At 40.6% G+C, this 18019-nt stretch overlaps 1 long non-coding RNA gene across 23 annotated transcripts in view; it reads right to left on the bottom strand.

Moving 5' to 3' along the window:
- LOC107309719 (uncharacterized) overlaps window positions 1–18019 on the bottom strand; it is a 268792-nt gene that overhangs the window by 74817 nt on the left and 175956 nt on the right. For 20 of the 23 annotated variants that reach the window (XR_014942735.1, XR_014942732.1, XR_014942738.1 and 17 more), the window contains 3 exons: window positions 4356–4453; window positions 2927–3059; window positions 1997–2073 (listed from right to left, as the gene is read on the bottom strand). This is a non-coding gene — a long non-coding RNA (uncharacterized LOC107309719). Of the gene's footprint in view, window positions 1–1046; window positions 1132–1996; window positions 2074–2926; window positions 3060–4355; window positions 4454–7403; window positions 7535–18019 lie in introns of those variants that run through there. The other 3 variants (XR_014942750.1, XR_014942742.1, XR_014942753.1) reach the window with 3 other exon arrangements.

Raw genomic sequence — 18019 nt, 5'->3', positions numbered from 1 at the left:
AATTTCCAGCAACAACATTTTCAAGTTAGCAGGACCTTGATGTCTGAATAGGATCCCATTATATTTTGGAAACTTAGTATAGGGACTTCTGCAGCAACGGGTAAGAATGGAGGTTTCCATCTATAAAACTTAATGATTAATAGAGCTAATAAACTGGATCTCAGTGGAACTATTTAAGTTAAAATTGGCGTGTGCTTGCTATCTACAGGAAAAAAATGGATCAAAAGAAAGAAAGCCATATATCACATATTTTGCTTCATGTGTCGCATGTTTTACTGCATGCATTTATTCTGGGTAAAACTTGGTTACCTCTACATTTATGTCTACAGAACTACATGCTTTGCTTAGACCTGGAGCTGCTGGGAATCATTCCACAGCAACACTGTGCAGTGATCTGCCCACCTCCAGGGACACAAAACCAGTGATAGTCTTGTCTCCAAAAATCGTTCACTTCAGCACCAAAAAAGACTGTAACAAAGAGATTCGAATAAAAATAAATAAATAAATAAATAAAGGATCAAAAACCAAAATTTTCAATGTTTAATTGTCTGGAGATGTTTCATCTTCTGCTTAAGTATCAGCAGAGAAGAATGGCATACCGTCGAGGACGAAATTCTTATAATCTTTGCAGAATTCAGGAACGCTCTCGCCAACAGGAAGAAGCTCCATATGTGTGCATGTGGTGGGTTTCTAGGTGAGACTAACGATTCAGGAATTCAGTAGTTAGGAGAACACTCTTTTGTGGTACTTTGTGCTCCAACAATTCCAAATTATCATTCAACTAAATAGTATCCCTGTGCCATTGAATCCCAATTTGGCAGGCAAACCTTCTTTATCCAGAGACCTTCAAAAGAGATGAGAAAGGTTTTCGAACACTGAATAACCATATTTTTTCTGGAATAGAAATCAGAAACCTTCCTTTTTTAAAAAATGCAATGTAAACTGGATTACTAGGTCAAATACAATCATCATAACATGGATAATGTAAAACAATTTTTTCCCTACCACTGCATCCTTACAGGTCAAGTCCTTATAACATAACTTACAAAATGGGAATGAATAAAGCAGACACTTGATGACTCTCCATCACATCTTGGCACAATCGTGATTTTCCAGTTGGAAAACAGAAGCCTAGGAATGGAATATCCAAGTTAATAAAGACTACCAGGGACCTCTGCTTTCTCAGATACCTCTCCTGAGTCTCCAGCCCCATGTTGCTAGCTTACACAGCATGCCATGAAACCTTACACAAGTTCATCTCAAACAGTTTTACATGCGCTGGAAACTCCAGCAGAATTTGCACAATCTTCCCTTGAAAGGATATTGTTCATGTGCATAAACATAGTATTGAGGATGATCCATCTGATGTACATGGTCTTGTTTCTTAAAAATATCAGATGCCTAGAGGATTCTTTTCTCCATCTACAATTAACATGGCTCTGCTTTGCTCTCTGTTTCCCAAAATAAAACCTTTATAAGAGCTGTTTTGTTCAGCAATGAATGTGGCTTGTGACTGACTTTCCACATTAACTCTGCGCATTGCTGTACAACCGTCAGGACTTTTCATTCCAAATCAAATATGGTTTTCTAAATAATTATTTATCCTTGAACAGATCACAGAGGCCCTAATGGCAATATTTCCCCCTCACCCTTCCATGTGCAGAATCATTATTTGAAAGGGCAATGTGCCTCAGGTTTCCATACTACCCACCAATTCATCTTTTCTTCAAGGCACATTATGCATAAAAATTAATGTGCATGAAAGCTGAAGAAAGCCTGTCCAGCTCTCCAGAAGACACAAATTTACTGCATACAATCACTGAGAACAAAATGCAGAGGAGCCCTAAGTGTTTGATGTTCTTGAGCCCCGCCAATATTTTTTTATTAAAAGGGGCCCAGCAAACATTAATTAGCAGTTCCACAAGCACAGAGGGCACTGTCATGTTATTTCCTCTTTCCATATCTCAGTTTTCTTAACCCAAGAGTAAAGATTTACCTGTCTGCTTCAAACATGCAGCACTCCAGTGTTTTGAGAAGGTTGCTAGCAGGATTCTGGGTCTGAAAAGGAACGAACTGGAAGAAAGGGAGATGATGAGAGACTTTTCCATGGCATGGAATAATAATGTCAGAAGTTGAGATGAGTTACACAGTGTTTCTTGATGAAGGAACCCAATTCTCCATATGGTTTCTGCTGGACCCACTTGGACATCATCTGAGTTTGAACACCAAGCAAAAATCCCCTACAAGAAAGCTCAAATGCTACAAAGAATGGCTCGGCTCTGTCAGCTCCAGCTTCCTCATCATTGTTCTACCCAACATCAATCAGTATAAACACCTTTGCACAGCAAAGCTAACCTTCTCATGGGCTAAGCTTAGGTAGAGGGGCAGCTTACTGCCACTTTAAAGCTGGTGACTTGAACACATGGGTGAGCTGTAAATCAGTGGCAAATCAGGGCCAGTATGCAGATTTCTTGACTCTCCTCCCATGGTTATGATAAGACTACGCTGAGCAATCTGTGCTTAGGCCTTGTAAGACCTTATGCAAGGTTTGACAATAAGTAAGTCATATTATAAGCATACAGTCTAAAACAGCCAAGTGGTAACTACAGATGATAATGTTTGAGTTAAATCCCAAAGGAAACGAGGAATAAACTATGGGGAATAAAGTATGGATAATGGGATACTGAAAAACCTCTGTGTGAAAAAGCATTTTTTTTCCTGTGAGTAATTGCAGACAAGAGAAACTAATACAGATATGCATAAAATGTTTTGAAAAGAGAGATGTAGCTGAATAAGTAGGTCATAGTTTCACGGAGTAGGTCAATAGTCTGGAAGAAGAAATTCTGTGTTTAATATCCATTACTGGTCTTTATGTTACCTAAGACATCAGAACATCAGCTAGGCCTCATCTCTGCATCTGACTCACCAGAAGTCAGCCATTAGAGGAGCACACCATTGCTGAACAAGGTCACCAAGAATAGCGAGCCAAGCTCTAAAACATGGGTTCCCAGTCTTGTGGCTTGCCTGGACTGCACTGCGTGAAGATGAATTGTCTTGAGCTGCAAGAAATGTATAATATAGTTAATATATGTAAGTAGAATTATTTTTTTTAATAATATATATGTGTATATTTATATATCATTAAAATGTTAAAAAAAAGAGGGGGAAAAAAAAGTCATAAAACTAGTGAGATATTTGACCTTGCTTTTGTGAAACCAATGCATCAGTGTCTGATTTGATGGCAGTGGTTGCAACTCTTAGTGAGCTTTCAAGGTGTTTGCTAGGGATTTTTGATCTAGTTTTACTTTTCCTGTGCTTCATTCTTGAAAACAGTTGTTCACAAATACATGTACTGCCAAAAATCAACAACATGATTAAGGCAGGATAGTGAGGCAAGGAATACTTTTCTGTAGTACGATAGGGCTTTACCATGTCTGGTAAAGAGACATGATCTAATTCTTTGTCAAGTTGAATGTCTGATTGCAGTTCTATTTTTCCTGTGCCAAGGTGTAGACACCACAGATGTTACAGTCATTTTTACCCTTCCAAGAACTATGTTAAAAAATTATTATGATGCACATCACGTTTCATTTGTTATTAGTAGATTGTACTCTACAAGCCCACATTCAGAAGCCTTATTGATTGGTTATTTTTTTGGCAATTTCATATTTGCTACCCCTTTTGAAACTATCAAGTTTCAAGTGTAAGCAATTTTTTTCCCCCACAATGAGGGGAGCAGAGGGGCTGCCGATGTTCAAGGAGCATTTGGACAATGCATTCAGACATACGGTCTGATTTTCATGTGGTCCTGCATTGAGGCAGGAATTTGACTCAGTGATCCTTGTGGGTCTCTTCCAACTCACTATATTTTATGGTTCTATGGTTCTGTGTTGTGCATCTTCCTTTGAGTTTTGGAAGTTTTCAAGGTGCGTCTGAATAAAGCCCTGAAACTCATCTCGTGGCTGATCCTGCTGAGAGCAAAAAGTTGGACTCAAAACCTCTGAGGTGTCTTCCAATTTGAATTATCCTGTGATCTTGCCCCCTCTGTGTTATTTTGTCTTCTGCCTATTTTCTGTCCCTTCAGGAGAAAAGAAAGGTACTCTACATTTATTAGCAAAGATTCCCTTTTTGGGTTCTGGACCCTTTTGCAATGGCCAATTAAGTACCATTACAATTAGACTGCAAATGAGTTTCACATTTGATGTATAATATCTTTGTATTAATAACAAATTTTGACTTCAGTGTAGCAAGTTGTTTCCAGCACGGAAAGGTTTGTCACTGTGTACTTCTATACATACTACATATGGTATGAAGTTCTGCTGAAGTGACCCATAAGAAGGAAAGTATATATGTACACATGGGAAATTAAGCTTCATCTCCTGTGGCTGGGTCTGTCCAAATATCTTAAGTTCCATCGCACTCTTCCAGCTCAACGCCATCTTCTCTTGCATTTCTACAGGATGAGAACATAAGGAAATGCCATTCCTTTTACAGCTAAATTCGTGCTATAACTCCAACTACTTTTGAGATGCTGGTACTGTTTGTTCTGCTAGGAGCAACTTTGAGGAACTTGAACAGTCACATATTGCTAAAAGAAAATTTAATTAAAAAAAAAAAAAGAGAGAGAGAAAAGAAAAGAAAAGAAAAGAAAAGAAAAGAAAAGAAAAGAAAAGAAAAGAAAAGAAAAGAAAAGAAAAGAAAAGAAAAGAAAAGAAAAGAAAAGAAAAGAAAAGAAAAGAAAAGAAAAGAAAAGAAAAGAAAAGAAAAACAAGTTTTGGTGGAGACCTGAATTATAAGCACAGAAGTTGAAGTACGTATTTTTTCCTTTAAGTTCATAATGTCCAGCCTGTATACACAGAAAGAATTTCTAACCCTTCTCAAATAATCTTACTGGTGCCAGATATTTAGTGCAATGATTTCAGCAGTGAATGTCAAGTCTCTCTCAAATATTTGCTTTCTTCCTAGCTCCTAAATTGACATGCTTTAATTTAAGTAGATGTAAGTGAAATATGCCAAAGCACATGTTGGTTAAGATATTTAAATGATGCAGGCCACAATGAGAAAGACACAGAGCACAAGCAATCCTCATTAGAATCAGAGTGGCAGTGGCTCTTCTCATTACAGTTACTTAAACAATACATTAATTAAAAACTCCTCAAAAACCCAAATTCAAAACTATGCAAGATGTGTGGGAAAAATGCCACACTTTTGCAATCTGCTCTTTATAGAAAAAATAGCAATCCTCTCCTTTCATCTTTATTCTCATTGTTATTTCTCTTTTCCCTACATAACCCTTGTGGAGTATATAATACATAACAAAGCAAATAAGGCAATGGAAGACAGGTAAGGATATTAATTCCTGCATCATACCTCTGAGCAAGTTCATATCATTACAGTCCAGCAATGGAGGTAGTTGCAAACTTAACTGAGGGCCTCATCAAGTTGTTCAAAGAATTAATCAGTCTTTTTGAAATGAGCCCTAGACAAAAATGGCTCCCCTCAGTTCATACTGTTGTCTTTTCCCCATCATTAAGTATACATACAGTATACTGTATGTATACTTATATTATATATAAGTATACATACAGTATATTCCCCCATACAGTAAGCTTCCTGAGACAGATACTCTGCTCTTTTCTTATTTTACTTTTCTCACAAAAGCACCTGATGTCATTCTGTACCTATCTAACTTTTCACTTCATAACAAAGCCTTCTGAACCTGATGGCACATTTCAAGTCAAGCTGCTAGAAGACTAAGAAATGAAAGATGAATTTCCACAAATATTGAGACAATAAGGAAGCAGCACAGGAAAAAAACTTGTGGTGTTCTTAACAAGAGAGCCTTAAGAAAAGCTGTGTTACCATATTTATTAGTCACCAGAGAATCCTCAGAGGCAAACATTTTGAGGAATTTCCCAGCAACAGCCAGAGCCTGGAATAGCACTCGCACCTTCTTAGATACGGGATAATTAAGTCACAAAGTCCCAAGCCACAGAAAACGATGCTTCACGTGTGCTGCTATCAGATCCTGAATCTAGACTGCAGTGGGATTCCACTAATTGGTTACATCTACCTTACAGTTCAAGGCTACAGGGGACAAAGGATTGGATCTAAGCCTGCACGTACCTACCCACAGTGCCACTCATACAGACTGGAGGAGCCTGACATCAAGTTAGTGAACAACTGCCCCTCATGGGCCTTCCTTCAGAGTACTGAAACACCTTTAGCACTTTTGCTGAGCATGTCCAGAAACATAATTGTCTTGACTAGTTTGAGCCAAACTTCTTGGAGCCTTTCTAGCATAGAAGCCATTTGGAACTGAGGAAGTAGGTCCTTTAGTGCTGTTCATAACTTAACTTAGTACATGACTGCAGGAGAGGAGACAGTCCTGTTAAATCACTTTTGTTACACAAACAGCAAGAGCTCACTTCCTAGGACTGCACAGGAGGCATTCACTTTTGTGGATGTGGTCACCTTCTGCCCAATGTGTCTACATTTCAGGTAACTTTCAGAAACATTCTCTTAACTGGAAGCCTAGAGAATTAGAATTGGCAGATGATGACAAAGATTAATTACAACTCCTCTGTTCTGTCCCAACTGACATGATCAACCAATAAATTTCCATCCAAAGATAAATGTCTATGAAAACAGAACATGTCTTGAAAGTGCCAGTATCTCTCCACTGACTGAGAAAGCAGCCCAGACCATTAGCTCTCTGTTTGCCACATAGGCAACTAACTCTACAATCTGTCCTTTGGATTCCTAAAAACTCAACTCACTTCCCAAATCACTGGGACTTGAAACAGCTTTATTCATAACAAACAATCCAGACAATCTTATCAGATTCAGCTGGAACATCTTTTGAAATCTATGAATACTTTCACGTCTCTATATTGTAAATTTAATGCAGAATTTCAAGTCTTTTCTGATGCCAAATCATTTCTGTAGAAAGCTCTTTAGATAATAGAATCTTTCTTGTATTACGCATTCACAAATCTCCTTCAGTAGTAGGGGTGTAGTTCAAAGATCATCTTAACACTGCTGGCTAGTTTTTTAATTAAATTATTGTGTTTAAAAAGGGATAAATAAATACTGGTCACAGTTTAAAGGGACATAAAAGGAGGTCACATCACTTGAAAAGGCTGCCCACTGGAACAAGAGCAACAAAACATTGCATTTTTCTTTCCACAGAAGTACATTTGCAAGCAGCTAGTGAGATCTGTCTCCCTCCCAGGAGGTGAACTGAAAACCCTGGGCTGAGTTTCCACAAAAGAAGGGGTCAATCAAGGGTGTGTTGTAAGGTGGAGAATGAGGTTTATAGCAACATAACAAGTTGGCTCATTCATCATTAGATACTACACATGTCCTAAATTAGGAGAGCGTGAAGTGGGTGGATACATTACATTGTTTCCTGAAAGGCAGGTTGGGTAATTTGTCCTCCTTCCAGTTCTTTGAGACTCAACAAACATCACATCTCCCAGGAATCTGTAAATGATCAGGGGGTAGTATTTGTTGGCTGTTATGCCACAGACAGTCAGACCTGCTTACAACTTTCACCAGTATTTTGTTGTAAATGTTTTTAATATTCTTTTTTTCTGGGAAGTGTCAAAAAAACAACCAAACCAAACCAAACCAACCAACCAACCAAACAAACAAACAAAAAAAACAAGACAAACAAAAACCCCACAAATGAGCAAAGTAGCACAAAGCAAAATTTCAGAGATAAGAGATGCTGATAATGCAGTTTGGACTGGGAGTTGAATACCAGACCTCTACCAGATTAATAAATGTATGTCTCCTCTCTCTATTCACCTATATAGCCCCTATCAGTGCAGTATCTGAACACTTAAACAATAACAAAATTACCCTCATAGCACCCCTTTGGTGCTATGTCTCAAAATAGACATTAACAGATCTGTCAGAGATCAGATGAGAAACGTGGCAGAGCAAGACCTTCAGTCTAGAATTCTGGTTCCCATAACCACAGCAGATGCATCTATGTTTTAGGATCCCCCACTGTATCTGGTATATACGTGACTGTTATTGATTGTTTATGTCCATTGAGAACTAAACTAAACTCCCATCAGATAAAACTATGTTAAACATTAATTTTGGGCTCCTCACTACAAGAAAGATATCGACTTCCTTGAGCTCATGCTGAGAAGAGCATTGGAACACACTGCCCAGGGAGGTGGTAGAGTCCTTATCCCTGGAGGTATTTAAGCAAAGTGTGATGCATTTAGGGACTTGGCTTAGTTGTGGGACTCAGCAGATAAGGCTGATGGTTGGACTTGGTAACTGTGAACTTTTTTCCACTCTGAGTGATTTTATGATTATAGCCACAAAGAAAGGAGGTACTGTGAAAGAATGGCATGCATGCCCTTCACATAGATTCTTTAAAGGGCAAAGGAATGAGCATTTTGAAACATTAAACTGACATATTACATTCTACATTTGCAGATGCACCAGCCTAGGATATAGCCTAGTATGTTGTGCTACCTTTAACTTTTTAGCACTAAGTCTGCAGAACTTAAATCACAAGTAATTGTGACATTTATTATCACCATAGTGAAACAGGGTTAGGTCATGCTGTGTTGTGTCAGATAAAATACACAATAATATATCTCATCAACTTATTGGAAGGAATCAAACAGCTACAAAGAACCAGGTATGGGCTCTCTCAGAAAGTACAGGTAGCATGTAGAGCATGCTAAAAATCAAAGCAACTTTCAGAAACTATCTCAGCAGCTGATCAGTTGAACCAACAGGATGAAAAGGCAAAAGAAAATGAAGGGTTTGTACATGGGCCCAGTCCAAATTATTTTTTAACTCAACAGAGCACTTTCACATAACTAAGTGAGCTTAGAATATGCTTCCTCTTTTACAAAAATTGACCTAAACATTGTGTTTTAGAAGGAGCTTAATTCCTAGGGAATAGCATCCTCCAACAAAGTCCCTTGTTACATACAACATATTAGCACAGAATTTCTGAATATCTGGAAGCCTGAGCATCCAAAGTCCTAGAGAAAAAGTGAGTGCATATAGGCGTCAAGTCACATGCAGCCAAAGTGCAAACAACTTACCATATGTGTACCCATCAACTCATTATACAGAAGCATGAAAATAAAGGCATCACATACCACTGAGCAAAGCCTTCCAGAAAAAAAATATGTGGATGTATTCTTGACTCATATGACCCATCCACAATTTTGCAATGCATGTTCCTCCCCTTCCATGTTTGGATGGGTTTGCCTCTGCCCTGTTTATAGAGATAAAATAGTAACAGGGGAACAGTTGATATAAAGCATGTGTTCTGAATTATTTATGTTTTTTCTCTTTATATTTTTTTTACTGGAATTAAAAGAGAGAGAGAGAGAGAAAACACCACACAAAATACCAAGCATACCTGTCCAGTTATGCAGCAGAAATGGACTTAAGGATCCTGTAAGAAATACAGCCCAGTGTAAAAGTATGGTTTGCATTTTGTGGATAAAATACATGTTACATCATGTATGGGTATGTGAGTTTCCCATACAAACATAACCATATGCTACAGGTTGAAAAGTATGTACAGATACAGATATCTATCTCTTTCTGCCATATCTAACAGCATGCAGAGATGGTGTTCATAGCAGGATCTGGCAATGAGAGACAAACATGTGCATGTAAATGTGGCCCAGCAGAGATGAATACATTTGCATGTATATTTCCACTGCATCAGGAGTAGAAAATGCAGTTTCTTCTTTTTGGCTAATTTGTGGAGGGCTTAAGCTGCACAGCCTTCACAGCATATCACCCTAGAGGGCATTAATGACCCAAGTCAGAAAACCCTCTGGGTAACCAAGATACAGATATAAACCTGAGAGTTTCCAGATCCAGCTCACCATGATAGAGGATCTCAACTTTAATATCATCTTCACTGTTCTCTGGGGAGGAGTCTACACTGAAAACTTTTTCAGAGCTACAGGACTGAATTATCTGTTCATGAGAGAGATCATTTATCTGCAGTCATGGTATGCTGCATTTATCTGAAGATTATATTCAACTGTCCCCTTTCCAAAACTTTTGATAGAAGTGCTGGTAGATGTTCACTAGTCTGTCACGGATAAATTGAATACAGAGAAATCTTGGAAAGACATCAAGCAGAGAGGAATCTAAATCACGGTGATGAGATATAAAGTGGGGAAAAAGATCCAAACTTTGCCAGGGCCTTAGAATCCTCTGCCTGGGATTCAGTTCACCTCTTGCTGTTCCTGGCATTGATGCCAGGAACAATCTCAAATATTAGAGCAACTTCACTGATTTGGCCCTTCGTGAATTCAGGCTAATTTTGGTAAAGGCTGGGAAAACTGGCCTTTTTGGCATGGAGTTGTTACTTTTGCCTCTGGGTAACAAAGAAAACCAAAATAGATCAGTAACTACAGCTTGAGAGAGAGGTGTTTATGCAGCCCATGCAACAGAAAATTTTGGCCAGACTTCTTTTATTTCAAACTGTTTCATCTTCATATTACCTTTCCAGCTTTACATTAAAGGTAGTTCTTATCACAGGTATCTGACTCAAATCCGAGGCTGAACCTACAATAACCTCCATCTTGGTCAGCCCCTTTTAAACCCACAGTGCTTAAACTCTGGTTCAGAACTGTCTCAGAGATTCCAAGCTGCCTTCTTTAAAAAATAATAAAACATTTTAATGTGTTCCAAAACTTGCTGCTCATAAAGCAGTCCTTGGCTTCACTTTAGCCTGGTTCCTTGCAGGCCATCCCATAGTCACTTCAAAGGAACCTGTCTTATTGCCCCGTAATTCTTGTCCCTGGAGTTAGTATGTTCTGTTAAGCAAATGAGAAAACACTTGTTTACTAATGTGGCAATGCCTTATAAGTAAGCTAAGAACATTTATTGCGAGCTTATCTCTCTCACTTTCTCTCTGTAAGGCCAGAATCCTCTCACTACAGACATTTCATGCTCAAGGCTGGAGCTGATCATCAGCATGGTGAAGGCACCATGCAGCAACACAGCTGCTCACTGCTCACATGCAAAGTCCTTTAGGGGAGGCTATAAGCATCCCTTGCCTTGATAAACACTGCTGTTCAGATACTGAAACCAGTTGCAGATCTTCCCTTTGCTTCAATGATGTGCAGATACAGACCACTGATTCAAAATCTCCGTACTCTGGGATGCTTTTCCTGTTTAAACCATGACTGTTTTTATTTATGACAATTTCAAAATTCAGTATCTTGGAAACTCCCAGGGCTCAATACAAGTCACATTAAGTCCCCGTGGAAAACAGATTCTTCCGTTTCAGTAATACACAGTTTGTTTGGAGAGCTGGCAGCTCAGAGGAGACTGAACCATGGTTCCTGCCAAGCTGGGGCCTCACACAACAGTGACAGAGGCAGTGTCTAAGGATTTATTTTTTCCCACAGTAGTAGACTTGAGACAGCATTCATGTATGCGTGTTTCCCTGTATTTTAAATGATGGCTGTTAAAGGATGTCCCACACACTTCAGGAAACTGCAGTACTTAGAAAAACCACTTTGTTTAGCCACCCGCTCTGGAAAGCACTAATCAAGACACGTACCTTCATCACCCTCTTTGTTCAGATACCCCATGTTGCCCTCCATAAAAGCTCTTTTTCTCTCTCATGTATAACTGAAAGATTCATAGAATGGCTTGGATTGGATGAGACCTTGAAGTTCCAACCCTCAGCTGTGGCTGCACCCACTAAATCAGGCACTAGACCTGGCTGCCCAGGGCCCAACCAGCCTGGTCTTGGACACCTCCAGGGATGGGGTACCCACAGCTTCTCTGGGCAACCTGTTATAGCACCTTAAACTCTCTCAGTGAAAGATTTCTCCCAGACATCACATTTAAGTCTCCCTTCTTTTAGTTTAAAACTGTTCCTTCTTGTCCTACCACCCTTGTCCAGGGGCAGTTCCCTCTCTCTCCAAAACTGAAGCAGGCAGAATAAAGTGGCCTTGCTCTTGCTACTTACCCACAGCTTTTGTAACAAAACAGAACAGAACACCATCTGCAAACAAATAAAGATGTTACCTCCCTTCAGAGAAAATTATACAGCTTTCTCTGGCATATTTTTCCACTCTAAAACCATCTTGAGAATGAAAGCAGTAAGTGAGCACCCTCAGGAGGCTGGGGACAAGCACCAGAACAAGTTCCACCATAAATCACTTGCATAGCCACAGATACAAAAATGATGAGGACACAGAGAAACCCATGAGGAAACCAGCAATTTTGTCATCAGAGCAGGGCTTGAATATTGCACAGTAAATATGGCTAGGGGCCACACACTGAGCAGTAGGGAGAAAACTAAAGCATTAAGTTGCTACTTAGTAATTGAGCACAGCTTATTCTGTGCGCCGAAAAAGGAAAGGATGAAGGGGGAAAAATAGCAGGAGTGTTTGCAATTAAAGGCTACAGTAGAAAAACAGATTCGTAAAGGGCCTGAAATACCATGGGTAACTGGCTTTCCCTTACCCAAAAGCACCACACACAAGAGTACTTGCATGCATGTTGTGCACATGTGATTACCCCACTGATTACACAAAAACAGGAACCAATTCCACTGAGAAGCTTCTACAGAGAAGAGAACTGAAGTTAAAGGAATGAGTGATAGGGCTCTAGCAGCCAAAAGAAACATGAAAAAAGTCAGAGTAAACTCTTCCTTACATTGCTCGTGCAAACATGTAATTGCCACTACTGTGGAACTTAGGCAAGTATGAATTACAGGCAAGTTGCAGGTTACCTGCTGGAAAACAGAAACCTTGCCTTCACAAGTCTGAATGCATCCTTTAATATTTTATTTTATTTTATTTTATTTTATTTTATTTTATTTTATTTTATTTTATTTTAATTCAGTTTCAGTGTGAACAATGGTTGGAGGAGGAATTCAAAAAGCCCTACTTATACTGGTAGTTGTCAGTGGGAAGCTAGACACCCACTCATCATTTATACCTTTAAAAAACCTCCTTCAAAAATCTGTTTGTCTGTAGATCACACAACTCTGTTGACTCTAATAAAAAAGGAGTTGCTCCTGTTTATTGGATGGGCTAGAAGGAGTAGCTATTTTTCCCAAGGCAAGGCTTGGATGGAGCTAGAAGAAGCAGAGCAGACACTGGATGGGACAGGGAGATGGTGAGGTGCTGGAACAGGCTGCCCAGAGAGGTTGTGGATGCCCTGTCCCTGGAGGTGCTCAAGGCCTGGCTGGATGGGGCCCTAGGCAGCCTGGTCTAGTATTAGATATGGAGGTTGGCGGCCCTGCCTGCAGCAGGAGGGTTGGAGCTTGATGATCCTTGAAGTCCTTTCCAACTCAAGCCAATCTATGATTCTAGGATGGACTGGTGTGGAGGTGGTGAGCAATGCTGTGGCAGCAGCTGGGATGAGAGGTGAGTGGGTGGTTATAGGAGAGAAACCAGCTCATGCTGTTTGTTGCAGGCAGTGAGCTGTATACGTTGTTCCACTCCAGGACAGAGCATGGACATTTATCTGAGGCACAAGGCAACACCTACCAAAGTGGCCAGAAATTTTTCCATGTGTTTGGGTCTAGTGAGACCAGAAGGCTGACTGTTAATCTCTACCACATGCGTTGCCTCAGCATTTGCAGCAGGGTGAGGCGCAGGAGCTCTAATATTCACCTACAGCTGCCCAGTGTGCCTCTCCCCCTCTCTGCAGGGCTCTGCTATATCTGCCCCAGCCACTTGTGCTGCTTGCTGCCCAAAGCTGCAGGGCCATGAAGGTGGTGAGGTGCCATGCAGGACTAAAGCTCAGGCACAGCCACTTAGAGCAAATAGTATTTTTCAAAGGGAAGACTTAATTTTTTTTTCTTTTCGTGGTTTATTTTTAGAACAATGGTAAAACATACAAATCCTGGAGGCCTCAAGCACTTTCCTGCTGTGGCTGTGACTTAATTTATTTCTTTAATTTGTTAAAACCTCACAAAAAAAAAAATAAAATGTTATTCTTTGGAGACTTTGCTAGCCCAAATTCTGCTTGTATTATTTGCTGCAAAAGATTAATGAGGTAACAGAGGCAATTTTTAACGGATTCCCTTCATCTTTCTCTCTCCCTCACTTTTTCTTTTTACTTTTTTTCAGCCCATGGCCGTCCAGGTTCATGAATCTGCTAAGCACTCTCTTCAGACAGAACACAGGGTGTGGAAATAGGGCACAAAGTCAAAAAGCACAAAGTCAGAACTGCTCTCCTCCCTTTTCAATGTCTGGAGAGGTAGCACCACTCTCCTGCAGAACAAGGGCCTCTGCTACACTGTCCTCAGCAGAGCTTGAAGGCAGCTGGATGCACAGAGCTTATAGGAAGGCTGTGTGTGTGACACGGGCTAGTCCTACACATAGCTGTGAGGTGCTGTCAGCCCACCCGGTGATGTGCTGAGGCCCTTCTCTTGGCTCAGACCAGAAATCTGCTGACACTCCCAGAGACTCTCGGGGAGCATTCTGGAGCGTGGCCGCAGAAAACTTCCCATTGACCTGTTCCTCTTACGGGAACTGAGTGCTGTTTGGGGTGTAGCAGCAACTCAGGCTCCGGCAGTGATGGCTGAGAACCAGATCCGTCCCTCTTACTTCATCCAGAGTAACCAGGCTATTTGTCAAGAAGATGCACTGTGCTCTGTAGCATCTAAATCCTTTTGACACTCTCAGCCCACATACAGCCACCACTGCAGCACAGATCTGGGGGGAGATTTTGCCTAATAGGAGGTGAAATGAAGACAGACATGAGGAAAACAAAAAGGGAGGGACCACTGGGAGAGTGGTAAAGATCATAGAATCATAGAATGGCCTGGGTTGTAAAGGACCACAATGATCATCCAATTTCAACCCCCCTGCTATGTGCAGGGTCGCCAACCACCAGACCGGGTGCCCAGAGCCACATCCAGCCTGGCCTTGAATGCCTCCAGGGATGGGGCATCCACAGACTCCTTGGGCAACCTGTTCTAGTATGTCACCACCTTCCGAGTGAAGAACTTCCTCCTAATCTCTAACCTAAACCTCTCCTGTCTCAGTTTAAAACCATTCCCCCTCGTCCTATCACTATCCACCCTCATAAACAGCTGTTAAGATGCTGAAGATGGGGCAGAGAGAGATGTCACAAACTCCTTATGAGACCTCTACAGGCAGGGTAGGTAGATCTGTAATGGGGCAAGGATATGTAAAACTGAAAGAGATCTCAGCTTTCTGTTGTATGGCTTAGGAAAAGTAAAGTGTAAGTCAAGGCAGCCAACAGAGGCCTCCTCTATTCTTCCACATGTGAGGCTGACTTTTGAGCTTGAATGAACCAAAGAGAAACTGTGAATAGTCACACTTCTAGTTTGCCTCCCTGCCTTCAGGGAAGTCTTCTCAACACTTTAGGGCCAGAGTCTCTGTTCCATTTACAGAAGGACTGAACAATAAAAGACTTTTAGCATGACTGAACAGGCCATTTACCACATCATGACATTAAAGCCACCTAGAACAATTTAGAAATCTGTCCAAATCATACCACCAGAGAGAATACACAAGAGGAGCAGAGTTCAGAGGATCAATGGTGGTCCAAAGGCCACATAAGGTCTGAAGACAAACCCATGCAGCTTGATGCACAAGCACATGCCACAGCCCTAACCCCAACACTGTCATGACCACTATGAAGCACTTATGAGTGTGCTGTTGGTGGAGCACAGAGCCTTAAAATCTGCATTTATTCCTGTGTTGTATACACATGTTAGCCATGGTCAGTTGGAAGAATGCAGATATTTGCACGGCCTGTTCTGCCATGCTGTTCTGTCCCACTTCAAGTGCTGATGCCACAGAAGCACAGAAATTCCCTGAAAAATCAGGCCCCTTCAATGCACTAATCAAGTAAATACACCAGCACATTTTCTCACCTCTTTTTTTCCCCAGGGTGATAGATTTCACCACATAGAAATAGCTGAGCTATAGTGTAGGAGTGGAGATAGGGTGTGAGAGTACCTGTCTGGAGCACGCAGCTCAGAGTCAGTGGCACACAGTAAATAACCCTGAACATGGATGACAGGGCTGGCACTCTCCCCAAAGGTGCCAGAAACATCATAAACCACAATAGAGATGTGTCAATGGTTCAAAGACCCCATAGAAGAATTTTGATAGCATCACATTTCATAGCTTCTTTTGTTATGTTGTAAGCCCAACTTCCTGCTCTCTCCCCTGCCTCTACCTCCCCATTCATTGTCATTTACACAGAAACTCATGATCTCTGCTCCCAGTGTATTCAGGTCACTGGCTGCTCATCCCCAGCGGCAGCTTTGTCACCCCAACACAGAAAATGGAGGGCTTCATGTACTGTGCGTAATGCTGGGATCCAAAGGAAGGGCTGCTGAGGAAGGGAAAAAAGATAGCGCTGTTTTGTTCTGACTAAGAAGCAAGCTGGCTTGAAAGGAAATGTCTCCTGTACAATTATCTTGTCAGAGGCAAGACTTCTGCCTGCACTGAACACTGTACTATCAGACACGGTAGCTTAGAGTTACTTCAGGTGTTCCTAGATGAGTTGCAAGCATAGCCTTATCCCCTCTATACTATGCTGAAAAAATAAAAATGTTACTGCTGCCAACATAAATTTGACACGTCCAGAGGTAGCCCTAACATCCTCGACACATCACTAACTGGATTCTCCAGTATACCATTTTGATCAAAAACTCACCAAGATTCTCCTGCATTTCCCTTGGGTTTTGTTTTTGATTGGGATGACACAATCAACAACACTGCACAGGTACAGTAATGGTACTTTAATAATCCCATACACAGCAAAGATTCCCACACATGTTCATTTAGAGTTGGCCAGAGAAAAGCCAAATATACAAACAATTACAGATCTGTGACCATGCCAAGAACTATTCATGCACTGTAGAGGCCCAAGAGAAAATGTAATAAAGATTAAGAGTATTATTACCATGTATATGGAAGTAATAGTATTTGATGGATTTCTGTACAAGTACCTCTGTGTTCCTGGCAAATCCCAGAAAAAGGACTGGTTTGACATTTTCCTACAGCTGTCAAATCTGTGGCACTGCTGAAGCACTAAGGTTTTGAAACCAAATAGGCCACTAAGCCATGTTCCTTTGTTCTGTTACACCTCCCAAGACAACTTCTATTGCCCATTTCTTTATTTTTTTTTTACTTTTTTTTTCCAATAAAGGGCATCTTCTTCCTGTAAGATTTACTCCCCACAACCTTCAATATACAAAACACGTGATATCAGAAGCTTGAATACTTTCATATTTTTTTGAATTGCTATTAAGTGCTATATGTTTTTTTGTTGGTTTTTTTTTTCATTTAAAGTATATGGTCTTCTGATTTCCTGTCCACTTGCTCTCAAATCAACAAGACTATAGGCAGGGAGAGATATAAGAAAAGCCACCATACTAAAATGAGGAAAAGGAGATCAAAACCGGCCATTGTGCTGTCACTTAGTCGAGTACAGAATCATACCTAGCACATTCACTGATAACAGGCTAGTTATCAAAGCACCTGTCATTTTGTCATGACACTCATCAGTCATCTGGCTCTAGCTATATGAGAGCTGATTATCTTTTAAGTTAAAGAGACTTGGATTAAGAATATTAGTAATATTGGAAATCCTCAATTCCACTGAAAACAACAACAAAGTGAACAACTTTGAAATTACAAGTCTTGTGAAAAAGGCTAAGCATAATTTGGTACATGGACACCTATTATTTTCATCCCCATTAAGCCAGAAGTTACTGAGCAATGAAAGTCCATGTTTCCTTGAAGAATGGGGCTAACCCATGTTGCACTTGAGCATGTGGGTTATCAAATATCTCGATCAATCTCTGGAGCTGCTCAGGTGCAAGCAGCTGCACACAGTGTGTGCTGTTTTCCTAATTGTGCCTTCAATAAACACAGCATAAGCAGAAAGATACAAGCAGGGCTCTGAAATAATCACTCACATATTTTCAGCATCCAAAACTGGACAAGGGTCACACTGCTCTAGGAATTAACATTGTGGATTCAGCATTCCCAAA

The sequence above is a fragment of the Coturnix japonica genome, chromosome 2, assembly GCF_054131305.1.
Source record: "Coturnix japonica strain WE chromosome 2, WE-NBRP24, whole genome shotgun sequence".
Lineage (NCBI taxonomy): Eukaryota > Metazoa > Chordata > Aves > Galliformes > Phasianidae > Coturnix > Coturnix japonica.
The sequence above is the reverse complement of the archived record's forward strand: the minus strand, read 5'-3'. Positions and strand labels throughout refer to the sequence as shown.